Source organism: Artemia franciscana, unplaced genomic scaffold, assembly GCF_032884065.1.
Source record: "Artemia franciscana unplaced genomic scaffold, ASM3288406v1 Scaffold_2993, whole genome shotgun sequence".
Lineage (NCBI taxonomy): Eukaryota > Metazoa > Arthropoda > Branchiopoda > Anostraca > Artemiidae > Artemia > Artemia franciscana.
Genome location: NW_027063706.1, coordinates 5,001 through 20,000, shown reverse-complemented (window position 1 = coordinate 20,000; position 15,000 = coordinate 5,001). Strand labels below are relative to the sequence as shown.

At 34.2% G+C, this 15,000-nt stretch overlaps 1 long non-coding RNA gene across 1 annotated transcript in view; it reads right to left on the bottom strand.

Annotated features, from left to right (window-relative positions):
* The window catches only part of LOC136043101 (uncharacterized), a 14,998-nt gene extending 3,281 nt beyond the window's left edge, over window positions 1-11,717 (bottom strand). Inside the window, exons 1-2 of the long non-coding RNA XR_010621547.1 lie at window positions 11,612-11,717; window positions 1,394-1,488 (exon numbers count right to left, since the gene is read on the bottom strand). This is a non-coding gene — a long non-coding RNA (uncharacterized LOC136043101). The remainder of the gene's footprint in view (window positions 1-1,393; window positions 1,489-11,611) is intronic.
* Window positions 11,718-15,000: the final 3,283 nt, after the last annotated feature.

Here is a 15,000-nt window from a genome sequence, read left to right as displayed (position 1 = left end):
TTTGTACGATAAAATTTTCTTACATAATGGTACAAAAGGGGGGGGGGTATATGCCCATTAGCTGGGAAGCGGATGCAGGTTATTTTATTTCAATTAATTTGTACTTTTGGTTCAACGAAAAATTTTTCTTAACGTCAAAATGAAATATTTTTTTTCTCCTGATGAATAGGACTCCAATTTCTACACGGGATGCATAAAAAAAGCGATTAAACTATGGGAACCGGGGTATTCTTAGATCAACCACCTTCCTTCACTTCACCAATTGGTCTCATAGAAACCCAAGCTTTCTAAAATTTATCACATAAGTAAATAAAATTACATAATTTTTCTTCTTTCAAGGCCTAATATCTGACCAGGCCTTGCCCTCTTTCCTTCTTCCCCAGGAAGCTCTAAAGTACCCCCTAGAATGGTGATACCGTTCACTTTGGGAGTCCATAATTTTAGTTTGCTTTTTTCTTTTAAAACATACCTGCAAACATCTAAAAGTAGCTTTTAATTGCATCCCTATTGTCCAAATCACAATCATCCTGTGTTCCAGGATCAGCCATGGAAGATATATAATTTTGGAAAACATATCATATGAACGTTAGAAAAGAGAGAAATCTATTACTTGAAGAGGTTTAGGCAAATGGCAAGGTCAGTTCACCTTTTTCTAATTCTATTTTCGATCCGTGTGTGTAGTGTTTGCCTTCAATCTGTAGTCAATAGATATTATTTAAACAAAAATATTGTCTCTTTGACAAGAATGTAAATAATATTATTAACAAAAAAAAGGAAAAAAAACCGTAGCTTAGACATATAGCGGTGAAATTGGGAGGTTAGAGTTTAAGATTTTTAGCTAGTTTGGTTAAACTTTCAACTACGCCTTACCTGAAAAATTGATATATCTGGCTTTCTGACCTAGACTATATACCAATCCGATTACTATCTTAAGCAACTAGTATTTATTTGGATTTATATTTTCATTTTTAAACTTTGATATGTTGAAAACCGATTTCGAAGAATGAGTGCGAGTTAAATCGGAAAATTAGAAAAGATGAAGTACTTTTAACTTAGCAACCGGTGATCGGATCTTAATGATACATTATTGAATTTTTGCCTAGGCAGTAAAGAAGTTTCAAAACACACTGAAGCATATTCATGATGTGTTTTCTAAAAAAAATTGTCCCCCCACCCAAAAGAAAAAATAATTCTAGATTCAGCCTTGCCTAATTTACATTAAATTAGGAGTGACAAAAAATTAAAACATCTTGAATAATAGGAATATTTTCATTAATAATAAGGACATTGTGTTTTTGGGTTGAAATAAGATTTATACCTAAAAAACAGACCCTTGATGTCATGATGATATTTTTGCTGTGTTAAAAAATGCAAAGAAAAATTATATACTTACTCCTGAAGTATCCTGCCACGGGTAGTGTCTATCCAACACACCATAGAGCAAATATATTATACATGATATTGTTATCGCTATCCATTGGGCTACTTCTAAAAAATAAAGAGACCGAATAGAAACGAGTGATGGGTTAATGGTAAGCAGGGAAGGAACACATATTTCAAAAGTTAAACACGAACAAAATAATTTTTAATTATGAATTGTTTTTTTTTACATTTTTTTTTATAAGTTGTGAAAATGAAAGTTCCAGGGATGGATCTAAAGACTAAAGTATGTCCTGGAAAGGTATTTGAAGTACCTAATTCAACTTTTACCTCTAAAGGCACCTGACCTTTGATGACCTTTAAAAATATTCACATTGATGAAGTGTACTTTTGAATTTTTCTATTCCAAAAAACAAAGGGCATCCAGGTTCAAATTCTTTTACATAGATGTATCCATTGAACACCGGGGTCTTCTAATTATGGGTTATGGAGTAGGTACTTTGAATAGAAGAAGGCACATGAGAGATAGATCTCTGATGTTTAAGTGGTATTTTGAAGTCTTATTTTTTTATGTGTCAAACATTCACAGGTCTAGATAAATATTTGCAGGTAATGGAGATTGTCCCATACACAGGGTTTAAATACATGTCCTTTGCTGTGAAAATCAATGACCAGTAGCGCTAATTTATGAAATTTTGGATGGGAGATATTTTTCACTGTGTCTTTTTTCAATAAAATATCAAAACAGGTTATGTCTCAATAAAATACTTACAAAAGTATTTTTCTTAATCTAGAGGGTGGGTTAAAAAATAGTTCTTATTTGAAAATTTGAATAAACTTGCACTGAAAATCAAGAATGTTTAGCATATTTTCACATATCATACACTATTAATTTGGAAATTTGATTATACCCTTGGCATTTCAGAAAGAGTTTAGAAATGTCTTTCAAGAAGTTGTATAGCAGAACAAGAGCTAAGAGCTCATATGGCACTTGTGACGAGGTCGGAAGAGCCAAAAGCTCATCTGTTGTGAGCTCTAGCAAAATTCTAAGAATCAATAGATTGGTTTAAAAGGAAAATCAGAAGTTTAATGCCAGTTGGGATTTAAAATAAGAGCTCTGATTCACAAGGTCCTTCTAAATATTAAATTCATTAAGATCCGATCACACACTCGTAAGTTAAAAATACCTCAGTTTTTCAAATTTGTCCTCTCCCTTCAGCCCCCCAGATGGTCGAATCGAGGAAAACGACTTTATCAAGTCAATTTGTGCAGCTCCCTGACGCCTACCAATTTTCATCGTCCTAGCACGTCCAGAAGCACCAAACTCGCCAAAGTACTGAACCCCACCACCTAACTCCACCAAACCGAGCGGATCCAATCCGGTTATGTCAATCACGTATCTAGGACATTTATGAGCGTTTTCGAAGATTTCCGGTTTCCCCCTCCAACTCCCCCCAATGTCAAAAAATCTGGTTGGGATTTGAAGTAAGAGCTCTGAGACATGAGTTCCTTCTAAATATCAAATTTCATTAAGATCCGGTCACCCGTTCTTAAGTTGAAAGTACCTCAATTTTTCTGATTTTTCCAAATTAACAACCGCCAGCTCCCTCAAAGACAACGGAACCGTACCAATGATGTCAATCTCGTATCTATAACTTGTGCATATTCTTCCCATCAAGTTTCTTCCCGATCTCTCCACTCTAAGGGTTTTCCAAGATTTTCAGTATCCAAGATTTCTGTTTCCCCTTCCAACCTTCTATGTCGCCGCATCCGATTCAAATTAAAATGGAGTATCTGAGACTTAAGTTCTTCTATATATCAAGTTTCATTAGGATCCGATCACCTATTCATAGGATACCACAATTTTAACGTTTTCCAAGAATTCCAGTTTCCCCCTCCAACTCCCTTCAATGTCACGGGATCTGGTCGAAATTTAAAATCATAGTTTTAAAGCACAAGATCCTTCTAGATATCAAATTCCATTAAGATCTGATCACCCGTCCGCAAGTTACAAGTACCTCATTTTTTCTAATTTTTCCGAATTGCCACTGGATCCGAACTTCATTGAAGTAAGGATGCTAGGGCTGTTTTTCAATTTTTTTTTTAGAAAACATTATTTAATTTTAATTCTCACAATTTAATGTAAGTTTATTTATGTATAGATATTTTCTCTCTTGTTCTCGTATTGTGCTGGCGACGGCCCTTGGACATAGGGCCGAAATATTCACACCAGGAAGAAGCGTGGGGTTAATTTTTGTGAATTTGGTTTCAAAATATGATAACTAAAATTATTCTACATGTTATCAAGTAGTCTCAGAATTGTTTTCTTAGTATGTTTTCTTCTCAATAGTAGAAAATCTAGACCTTTACCACACAAACATCTCCAAATTTACCCCAATTGTGCTCTAATACTTAGAAAACATCTAAAGTAGAAACCTAAGCCACCCAAACTAACAAAACCTTCAAATTTAAGTAGACAAGGCTAAGGCAGTTGGCATCAGTGACAATAGTGGGGAGGAGAGTGAAAAGTTGTCAATATAGGACATAGAGTAGAATATATCAAGAAAACTAAGCCTAAAATAACTAGGAACTCTGGTGCATAGCAAAAACAATTTGTCCTAACTCAAGCTTATTCTTGGACATAGATGTTAGGAACTAAGGCTAGAGAAATACCCTACAGAAAATAAAGACACATCATCCAAAGCTAAAATACAGGCCTATTGAAACATGAAAAGGCTACATGAAAAAACTACTTTGGTTTATCACAAATAGCTGAAACCTCCTTTTAAAAGGTTGTCCTGCCAAGCTAATAATCGGTACAATTCTAGACAAGCTACTTTTTTGCTATTTTGGAAAAAGATTAGGTCAGGAAAATTAAACTTTAAGCATTGAACCCAGGGCAAAAAAAATATTCTGGGAAGGTATTGACAAGCTATTATGTTAAGCCTCTTTTTACTTATAAGTTCTGTAAAATTGTCTACTTAACAGGTATGTTACCTATTGAAATTTTGACAAAACAACATTAAACCCAATTTTTTAGTTTTCAGTTTCTTTTTGTCAGATTTTAGTTTTGAAAATAGAATTATAGTAATGGCCTAGATAGCTAACTCCACATAACGAAACATGTTAAGAAAACAATTCTTACATCTTAATATGCAGAATGATCATAGTTAGCACATTTTGCATGCTGCTAACCTTTATATTCACTTCTTTCAGTTTTTTACATTTTTCCTACCAAATTTCTGAAAAAAAACATGGATTCAACAAGCATTTTTTTTTTAAGTTTTAAAGCATGTGTTGAAACACTTAATATTTCAGATTTTGCTTATAGACACAACTTTAGAAATCAGAAGTGATGTCAACAAACATGCAAAAAAAAACCATCAAAAATGTTCTAATCAAGGTTGCTAAAGTCATTGCAGTGGTGCCAACGCACATTTAAAAATATACGTCAGACAAATTAATTTTTTTATATCTGGGTGACACAGCAGTTTCTCAGTCAGATGAAATAATGCAAATACAAATGATAACTTTTTGATCAAATATGGTGAATCAGCATGACAAAAGTAAATTTTGGTAAAGGGGATTAATTTAAAGATGATTGGTAAAAATTAAATAATAAGATAGAATTTAGCTTGACCCTTGGCTGGTGCCCAGTGAACATTCAGCTGACTGATGAATGTGAGGTTTGTACAGCTCAGCCACCTGAAGCAATAAATGCTGTAATCTTGCACCCTAATCTGGTAAAACAGTCTTCCAATACAACTTGGCTAGATAACCTGCCATGTGTTCTCCTGATCTACCACTCTTGGGCATTGTTTCATGCACTGAATGTCTTAGACTTTCAAAGTATTGTTTGTGAGCCCCAGTCAAAGGATCCTCAAAATTTAAGGAATGATTCACTGTTAGGTGCTGAGTACTTTAATTGTTCAAAGTACTTTACACTTTCCAGCAATCAAAGATTACTGTTGCACTGGGAAGAAACCATTTGTATATAATCTCATGCAGTGTTTCTGCTGACCATTCTGGAACAATAAAAGATTCTTCAGTCCTCTCAATGTACCCAAACACTGACTGCCCTTCAATAAAATGTCCTCTGTCACTATTTATTCTTCTAATTTCTACAATTATCTCTGGACAACCCAATTTTTATCTGTAACTCCTTACAAAGCTTAACCACAATTTATGACAAATACTGTGCCAATCAGTGGCAGTCTATTTAGATATCCCATTTTGATCTATAAGATATTCTTCTATGCTGTATCCTCAACCCATATTGCAAAAAATCCACATTTATTTAGAAAACATTATTTACTTTTAATTCTCACAATCCAATGTAAGTTTATTTATATATAGATATTTTCTCTCTTGTTCTCGTATTGTCCTGGCGACGACCCTTGGATATAGGGCCAAAATATTCACAGAACTGATTTCCACTGTCTTGAAAAGATTTTCCCTATTGTTTCTACTTTGTATTTGTTTGTTATGGAAAGGCAGTGGGGTCTTTGTCGCTATTTTCGTAAAAATACCTCATTTTTCTAATTTTTAAGAATTACCCCCCCCCCAACTCGGTCAAAGAGAGAGAGAGTCTGTTCCGGTTATGTCAATCACGTATCTAGGACTTGTTCTTATTTTTCACACCAAGTTTCATCCCGATTCCTTAACTCTACGCATTTTCCAAGATTTTAGGTTCCCCCCTCAATTCTCCCCAGTGTCACTGGATCCAGTCAGGATTTAAAATAAGAGCGCTTAGACACGATATTCTTCCAAACTTCAAATTTCATTAAGATCCGTAAGTTAAAAATACCTCATTTTTTCTAATTTTCAGAATTAACCCCCCCCCCCCAACTCCCACAAACAGAGCAGATCCATTCCGGTTATGTCAATCACATATCTAGGCTTCCCCCAGTGTCACCGGATCTGGTCTGGATTTAAAATAAGAGCTCTGAGACACAATATCCTTCAAAAAATAAAATCAAACAGTTTGTGGTAACGAACTGTAGTAAGGAGCGACCCAGCTCTATAGACACCAAAACTCTAAAAAATGGAATTTTGATACCAATAGCTACATCAAAAGAATCGCATTTTAATGCTGATTTTAAATATATAATTTTCATCAAGTTTAGTCTTACGCACCAAAAGTTACGAGCCTGAGAAAATTTGTGTTATTTTAGAAAAAAGGGGGAAACGCCCCCTAAAAGTCATAGAATCTTAACGAAAATTACACCATCAGATTCAGCGTATCAGAAAACCCTACTGTAGAAGTTTCAAGCTCCCATCTACAAAAATGTGGAATTTTGTATTTTTTGCCAGCTTTATCTTTTCGTTGATTATTGTCATTTCTCTATTTAAAAGGTTTAGCGCCTTTCAGATATTCTAATGTTCCTAGACTTATGTCTAAGCCAGATCCACCAGATCCCTATCTAGAGGGGAGCCATCCTAAGCCTAAGAGTTATAATGCCATGTCCCCTTCTCAAGTCACTAAACTTGCAAATAATGATAACGATAAAACTGAAAAGGCCACAGCTAGACAGCCATCAAGACCATCTACGTCTAGTGATGGCACAATGATTTCTGTGGGTTCTCCTCAGTGGAGTGAACCAAACTGTCAATTACCAGATGATGAGAACCATTTGGCATGTGATGACTTCCAAGTAGTTCAAAAATTCAAGAAAAAGAATAACAAAAAGAGAAAGGTTGACAGCCCCAATCTTTCTGTACCAACAGATGAGTCAACAGCTCCAAACCCCCCAGTCATGAATTTTCCATTCCAATGTTTACTGTTGTAATCTCACCCGTCCAGAAGAATGCCAGTTTAAGAATACCACATACCTACATGCATCTTTATTAGAGTTAGTATTTTTCTGACGATTTTGGCCTTTATTCGAATATTTTAGGATGAATAGAGGAGAAAATACTAACTGACAGGACTAGCTATTATAAACATTCACCAAAATATTGAGGTAGACATCAACCGTGTAATAAATAGATATGGCAGTTGTGGAAATACAGAAATACACTCTTCTTATACAACTGTGAATTCTTAACTTAAGCGAAATATATAGAACTTTAAAAAGTAGAGAGATATACTATGTTGTTATAAAAAGTAAAATTTTGATTACTAAATTTTTTAATTTTGTCAGAGTTGACACTGTCTATTAAAACAATATTTTTTAAAAGAAACTGATTAGTTTATACTTTATTGCCTTTACTTAAAACCCTCCATTTAAATTTCTTCAATGCATTTCTATCTCTTTGTTCTGTTTTTCTTGTTACACCCCCCAAAGGAAATAGTATTTAATGTATATTAGATCTTTTATGAATATACAAGTTATATCTTTATCCTCATTTCTAATAACCTAAAGTTGATGAAGGTAACACTCCTAACCAAATTCATGCCAAAAAACACTGACAAAGAAAAGAAACAAACAACACATGGTTCCCAAAAGAGGAACAATGTGACTGAGAGCTTTGTAATCAAGGACAGTGAGAAACAGGTCTGCAAAGTGACTAAACTAAAAGAAAGCCCAGGATGGCTTCCCCCTATCATACTCATTTTATTGCAAAGAGTTTAATCTCAAACCCTCTCTTCCTGTTGTAAAAAGCTATGCCATAAACAGCTCCTCCTCCTCCAACATCCTATCAATTGATCATTTCTTCCTCGTCCTTTTGTTTATTCAAGTTCCCATCACCCATGACAAGTGGCCAAGAAGGTTCCAAAACTGACCCCAATCTATTGCAAAACTCAACACTACAGCAGAAGTTACATATCTATTTTTGTGTGGATTGTTTTTTTATACTTTTTTCATGTTCTGTTAACAATTGAAGTTTTATCCAACATTATATTATTGATTTGTTGTTGACTAATAAATATATTTGGGCTGTGCCAAATACAGTTAATGTTGTTGTTTTTAAACTAATCTCAACAGTTCAAATCCCTGATACAAAAGGTTCAAGAGACATCATGTAACTTGTGTTTTAATATACCAAGCCTCAAAGTAACAAATCAAATATGATGGATTTTGAGGGGAAAATAAATTTCTTACAAAAGAATCAACAGGTCCAGATGGGGTTTACTGGAGGAACCCATAAAGATAAAGCAGAGGTGGAGCCAATTTGAGACTGGCTAAGTTGCAAGTTGAGGCCTGTCAACTTTCCTCCTTGTCAGTGCACATTTGTGAGGAAAAGAGCATTGGCAAGTATGATTAGCATAATCTAAATCTTACAGAAATGTTTTCTGGGGCAAAATTTTTTATTGGCTAGTTGGTTTCTAGCTACTTGGAAAGAAAGTGTTTCTGGGAAAAATTACTAGTTAACTTACAAAAGAATACAGATATTACTTGAGGTTTAGTTAGGATTTAAGTTGGACTAAGAATTGCTGCAAGTTAAGCTAGGTTGCATTTTGCTTGAATAAGAGGAGAACTGACTGACTACTATTCAGCCCAGATGCAGAGTGTGTCACATCCACCAAGCATCCTTCATAGCATTAACAATTGGACTAGAATTTCGTGTGTAATTATGGCAGGGTTAGTGTAAGAACCCTAGAAACTGCAGGCAATCCTGTGATAATACATTTTGGGTTTGTCTTTAAATAAATGAAGCATTTTCATACCAAGCAAATGAAAATGTGCAAAATTTAATACACAAAATGAAAAATTTCTGACCAAGGCTTCCAATAGTAGTGTGTAAGGATAGCCTTACTTTCAAACTTTATGTTTTACAAAAGCAGCAAAAAGTCCAGTATTCCTGTCATCAGGTAGTTGGTTAATGAAAATTTTCCTGGTGAAAAGTTAATTCCCAACTAGATGGTTAATGGCACTTTCTGGGGCAATGTTGTTTGTTAAATAGATGGTTAACAGAATTGTTCCCAGGGCAACCACTTTTTCCAGCTAGTTGGAAAAGGAAATATTTCTGAGGCCAAGTTTATCATCAGCTAGTTGGTTAATAAAAAAATTTTATGGGGAAGTTACTTGACAACTAGATGGTTTGTAGAAGTGTTTCTGAGACAATTCTTGCTTCTAGCTAGTTGGAAAGGAAGTGTTGCTAGGGAGAAATTAGTTGTTAACTGAAATATTAATACAGAAATTACAAATTACTTGAGGTTTAGTTAGGATTTGAGTTGGACTAAGAATTGTAACAAGTTAAGATAGTTTGTGTTATGCCTGAAGAAGACAAGAACTGGCTAAATACTGCACAGCCCAGAAACAGTGTGTGTCTGAAAGCTCAGGATCCAGCATTAACTTTGCATCCACCTAGCATTATCAGTTCAGACTAGAATTTCATTTGTAATTATTGCAGGATTAGTGACGTCAAAAACCCTAATAAAAATTCCTTCAAGTTGAAGTAGGCTAAGTGCATAAGTTTTCTCAGAAGAAGCATAGAAAATGCAGGCAATCCTGTCATGATCTGTTTTTGATATGTATTTACATAAAAGTGTTTTTATACCATGAAAATGAAGTTGCACAAAATGTAATATAAAAATTGAGAAATTTCTGACCAAAGGAACTTCAAATAAAAGTGGATAAGGATAGCCTTTCTTTCAATACTTCATATTTTAAACTTAAAAGCAGCAAAAAAGTCAAGAATTCTTATCTGCTGGTCTGACCCTAGTGCCACCAAGCATAAACTTACCAATGTAGAAAAAGAACTATGCCCAAAAGAAGTTTATGCCTTGATCATTGTTTTCTGGGAAAAAGTTTCATCAGCTAGTAGGTTAATTAATATTTTATGGGGAAAAATTACTTGCCAACAAGATAGTATAACATGACTGGTGCAATGTTTGTTTCTAGCTAGTTGGAAAGAATGTGTTCTTGGGGAGAAATTGCTTGTCAACTAGTTTATATAAGCCTATATGCTATTTTTTCCATTTGTCAAAAGGTTTCCCAGTGTAGACCTACTCAGATCTAGGCTACCTCCATCCAGCCTTATCAAGTGTCTTCAAAAATTCAGACAAACTGTTAATCTAGCCTATTAAAATAGTGTATAGGCTACCTATAGCTTTTATTTAGATTTTTACCAAAGCTAGTTGATTAAGAAACATTTTCTGGGGAAAAGTTACCAACTATAAAGTTAGTGGAATTGTTTTTGGGGCAACCACATTTTCTAGCTAGTTGGAAAAAGAAATGTTTTCTGGGGAAAAGTTTTGGTAAAATTCTAGTTAATTGACTTCTTGCTAACTTGGAAAGGATTTAGGTTAGAAAAATGAAACTTTCAGGGATGGGTATACAGACCAAAGTATGTCCTGGGATGGCATTTTAAACTGCCCACCTCTACACCTTATCTCTCTAGAGGGTCCTGAAATTTACCTACATGACAGGTCTATACCTAGGCTATTGAAATTTTGACAAAACAGCATTTTACCTTAATTTTCAGTTACTAGTTGCTTTTTCTCTGCCTTTAGTTCTGAAAATGCAATTCCTGTTATTTCAGTAGAATTTTGAGCCATATCAATATTTTTTTTTTTTTTTTTTTTTTTTATTTAGGTTTATTTACATAGGCTATCTTTAAAACCTTATAAAATAAAATTGAGCAAAGTTATGGACCTGAGAACAATTTTTTTTTTGTATATCAATTAAGCAGATCTATTATGCAAGGTTTCACTTTAATAACACACAATTTTTTAAAGGTCATCAAAGGTCAGGGCCCTCTAGATGGAGAAGGAGTGGAGGTAGTTGCTTCAAGATACCTTCCCAGGACATACTTTAGTATGTAGCTTCATCCCTGAAGGTTTTATTTTCCTAACCTAAACCATTTCTGAGATAGTTAGCAAGTCAATTTATTTTACCAGTTTTTCATCAGCTAGTTGGTTAAAAAAAAAAAATCTGGGGAAGTTACTTGCCAACAAGGGTTAACAGAAGTATTTCTAGAGTAATGTTTTTTCAAGCTAGTTAGAAAGAAAATATTACTGGGAAGAAATTAGCCTAATTGTCAGATAATTGGATAGTTTATAAGGCAGTTTTTAAGTCAACTAGTTGACAAATTTTAATACTGCTATAGGGTTGACCAAATAATCCAACAAGATAGCATAAATATTTGTCTATATGGATATTGGATAGTGCCTTTTGATATAAACCTACATGCTATTTTTTCCATTTGTCAAAGGGTGTTGTCCCCTCAAAATTTGGGTAAATGTTTTTTTTTTAATTTCAAAGTTTGATATTAGAAAACCTTCAAAACGATAAAGCCTTCCACTGTTTCCATCGTAAAACTAAATTATAAATGTTATACTTACAAAAAAAAAGATTTAAGGAGATAAATGTATGATATTTATATGGCCTCCATTAGTTCCTGCAGATTGATTGAAGTGATGAATTATTTGTAACATTGTCTAATCAGGGTTACTGCGAAGTTTACATTCGTACCATTTTCGGTACGTTTTAAATTTTAGGTTACGGTCCTAAAAGTTGCAGATTATTGTTACGTTTTTTTATTTGTGTTACATTTTTGAATAATGATTAAGTTGTACATTTTCTGAGTAGTTTTTTTTCGTGGAAAAAATTCCGCTGTTCCCACTTTGATTACACTGACTAGAGTAATGACAATCTTGAAAAGGCATTCGTTCCGTGAACCACTCTGTATTCTGAACGAAAACATAATCTTTTTCTGGATTTTAAACAAAAGGCGTTTGGAAATTTTTTATGAACTTATTTTACAATAACTCAACATGTTAAGGTTGCGTATGAGAATTTTATGACTAGTTTTTAGCAAGAAATTAGACAATTCATTTAACCATCAAGCAGTAAGAATATAATTAGGAAATCCGATATTTATAGGAAATCAAGCTGTGATAGAGGTGACGAGAGAAAAGTAAGCAGAAGGGGGTTGAGAGAGTTGGTAGCAAGAGCCGTGGTATCCACCGGGCTTTTGCTAAAATTTGTGGGGACAACGTGGTCGGCCTTTAATACTTCCCTTATTTCTCTCGTAAGGAAACCCTCCAAAAATGACGGTTTCTATACTTGTGTAATCAGTTTTTGAATTTTCTGCAGCGGAAAATTACAAAAAAAGAAACAGGTATGAAGATTTTATCAAAAATTTTCTGGAGTTATCATAGGAGGGTTCAAGTAATGGTATCATAGCTAGGTTCAAAAAAATAATTTGAACCTGCGAAATTACTGGAAACTGTAGAAGAGTTGCCCTATGTTAGAAGTGCACAGAAATAACAAGGTGGGACAAAAGAATACGAGTAATTACTCCCTCGTTGATTTGGTCTGGCACCAACCAAAGGTAGCCTTAGCCAGAATGTCTGGGGGCAATGGATTTCTACTTATTGGCTGGTCATCTTTACCGACTGATCTGGGTGATATTGTTATTACAATTACTGTTTTGTTCTACACCAGCTGGGATTTCTCTTCAAATTTTACACAAAGCTTGTTCCCAAAAATGAATGCCCGTGTTCTGCAGAGCTCATAGAAAGCTGTTTATACTCATCCAAAGGATTAATAATACGGCTTCTAGAGATATAACAGGATATCAATGGATATTCTTCTGAGTATCCACCAATCTTACTAGCTATATACTAGTATCACCGTTACGGTAGGTAAAGAAACACCTCACAAGAAATAGTCAATTCCTATGTTTAGACAGCCTGATTGCACTAAGGTCATTACTAAAAAAAATACTACAGTTGCCAACAATCTATGAAAAGGGGTTGAGCCTTATATCTCGAATCGGCAAAAAATTGTTATAAAGGGTATTTTCAATTACAACAGCAGAAAGAACTTGTTTCCCAAAGAGCATGGTGACTTTTTTTCCACACCTGGCAAGCATGTGTTTTTTCAGCATGGTCAACATGTTTTGGTTTATCCGTAATAGAATTTCTGTGCTTTTTTTGTTAATTAGATTCTAGTATAAGCTAAAATGAAGCAAGTTGGTATAGATTATTAATATTTTTTTATTGGGGGGGGGGGCTGAAATACTACACCTGCACGGTGGAAATTTGGCATTGGTTGCACGACTTTCACTGGTTTTAAGTTTTATTATTGAATTACTAAGTAAACATAGAGCATTCACTAACTGCGCATGTACCAATAAGATGATTAAATATAGACTTGTCTCACATTAAGAGCTAATCCTCTAAATGATCATTGCGATCGTAGCTTATTCTGCATTTTTTTTCAGGCACTTATAATATGCACTGGATTGAATCAATATCCACTGAATTGAATTCCACTGTCTTGGAAAAATTTCCCAACTGTTCCTAAGTAGTGTTTGTCTGCACTTACCATGCATGCACTTATTCCCCACCCCTGCGTTAATCATTGGCTATCAAGCAATAAACGATGTCGTATGGGTCACGTGACATTGAAACCCTATGATTCAACCGTAGAATTTTATTGTTTTGCCCGTAGGATTTTGATTCTGACCTCTAAGCAGAGTTTCTAAAATAACTAAAATTTCGACATTCTTAAGAATCCATTTTTCATATTCTATACTCGAGTTAAATTTTTTCAATAATTGTATAAGTTTTCAGATGTGGTATGACTTAGCTGACAACACTGATTTGCATCTTTAAGTAAGAGTTTTAGGGTCTATTCCGAAAATTGGAATAGGTTTAATATTCGATCCCACTCATATAGCAAGCTTATGAAAAATACTATTGCACTTATGCTATAAATAATTAACGCTTAATGCTATAACCTCTTTTGTTCTAGAGTTACTTTCGATTTACGATCAACTCAAAATCTATTATAACAAAATTTTCACGAGTTTTACCGACCAAAAGCGTTAAGTACAGGTCTCCCCCACAGTCAAAAGTATAACGTCTTTTCAACAATCGACGGTTTAAAAGGCGTTTTATATATTTTTTTGCTAATCTTCAACATTTTGGAAAATGTCATAAAATATATGCCGTATTTCCACGACCTTACTGCAAAGTTCTTTTGAAAAATCAAAATTCTTCTTCAATAATTTTATTTGGTTCTTAAAAGTGTCCTCTAGGCTTTTCATACAAGCCTAGATACTCATGAAAACACCCAAAGGTTTTTTGGGGTTAGTATGCTCATCCATAGACCAGAAGCTATCTTCAACGCAAAAGTACTGTATACATTGTTATTTCATTTAAAAATTCAATGCATGAAAACGATACATTTTCGCGAAAGAAAAGACACAATTTTAGAGATCAGAGCGGGAATATGTCGAATCCACTAAGTTAACAATCTTAAACCAAACAGCCTATATTGAAAGTAGAAATCCAGCACAAAAAGAAACGGAAAAGGCCATTAATATGAGTAGTGCAACCCTCATTTAACTCCCCAAAACAATTAGTGGCATTGGCTCTTCAATGAATACGCAATATATTTTCAATTGAAATTATTCTTTACCCGATGGTCAATATATTTGACAGAATGAATTATTTTAGTCATTTTATAATTATTATAACTTCGCCATTAGTGAGCATATAGATACAGTAAACCCTAGCATTGGGGTTTTTGGACAAGCAAGATCCCCTTTCCTACTTTTATCAGGTTCACTCTATATATAAAAAGTCCTAGCTACATTTTTTAAGTTATAGCATTAATCCGCAAAAATAAAATGGCGGGCCCAGAAATAGGTCTGTTGAAACTTTTTGAAACATAACCACAAAATCACTTTTCCTCCATGGCATCCCCTTCTTAAAAGGGG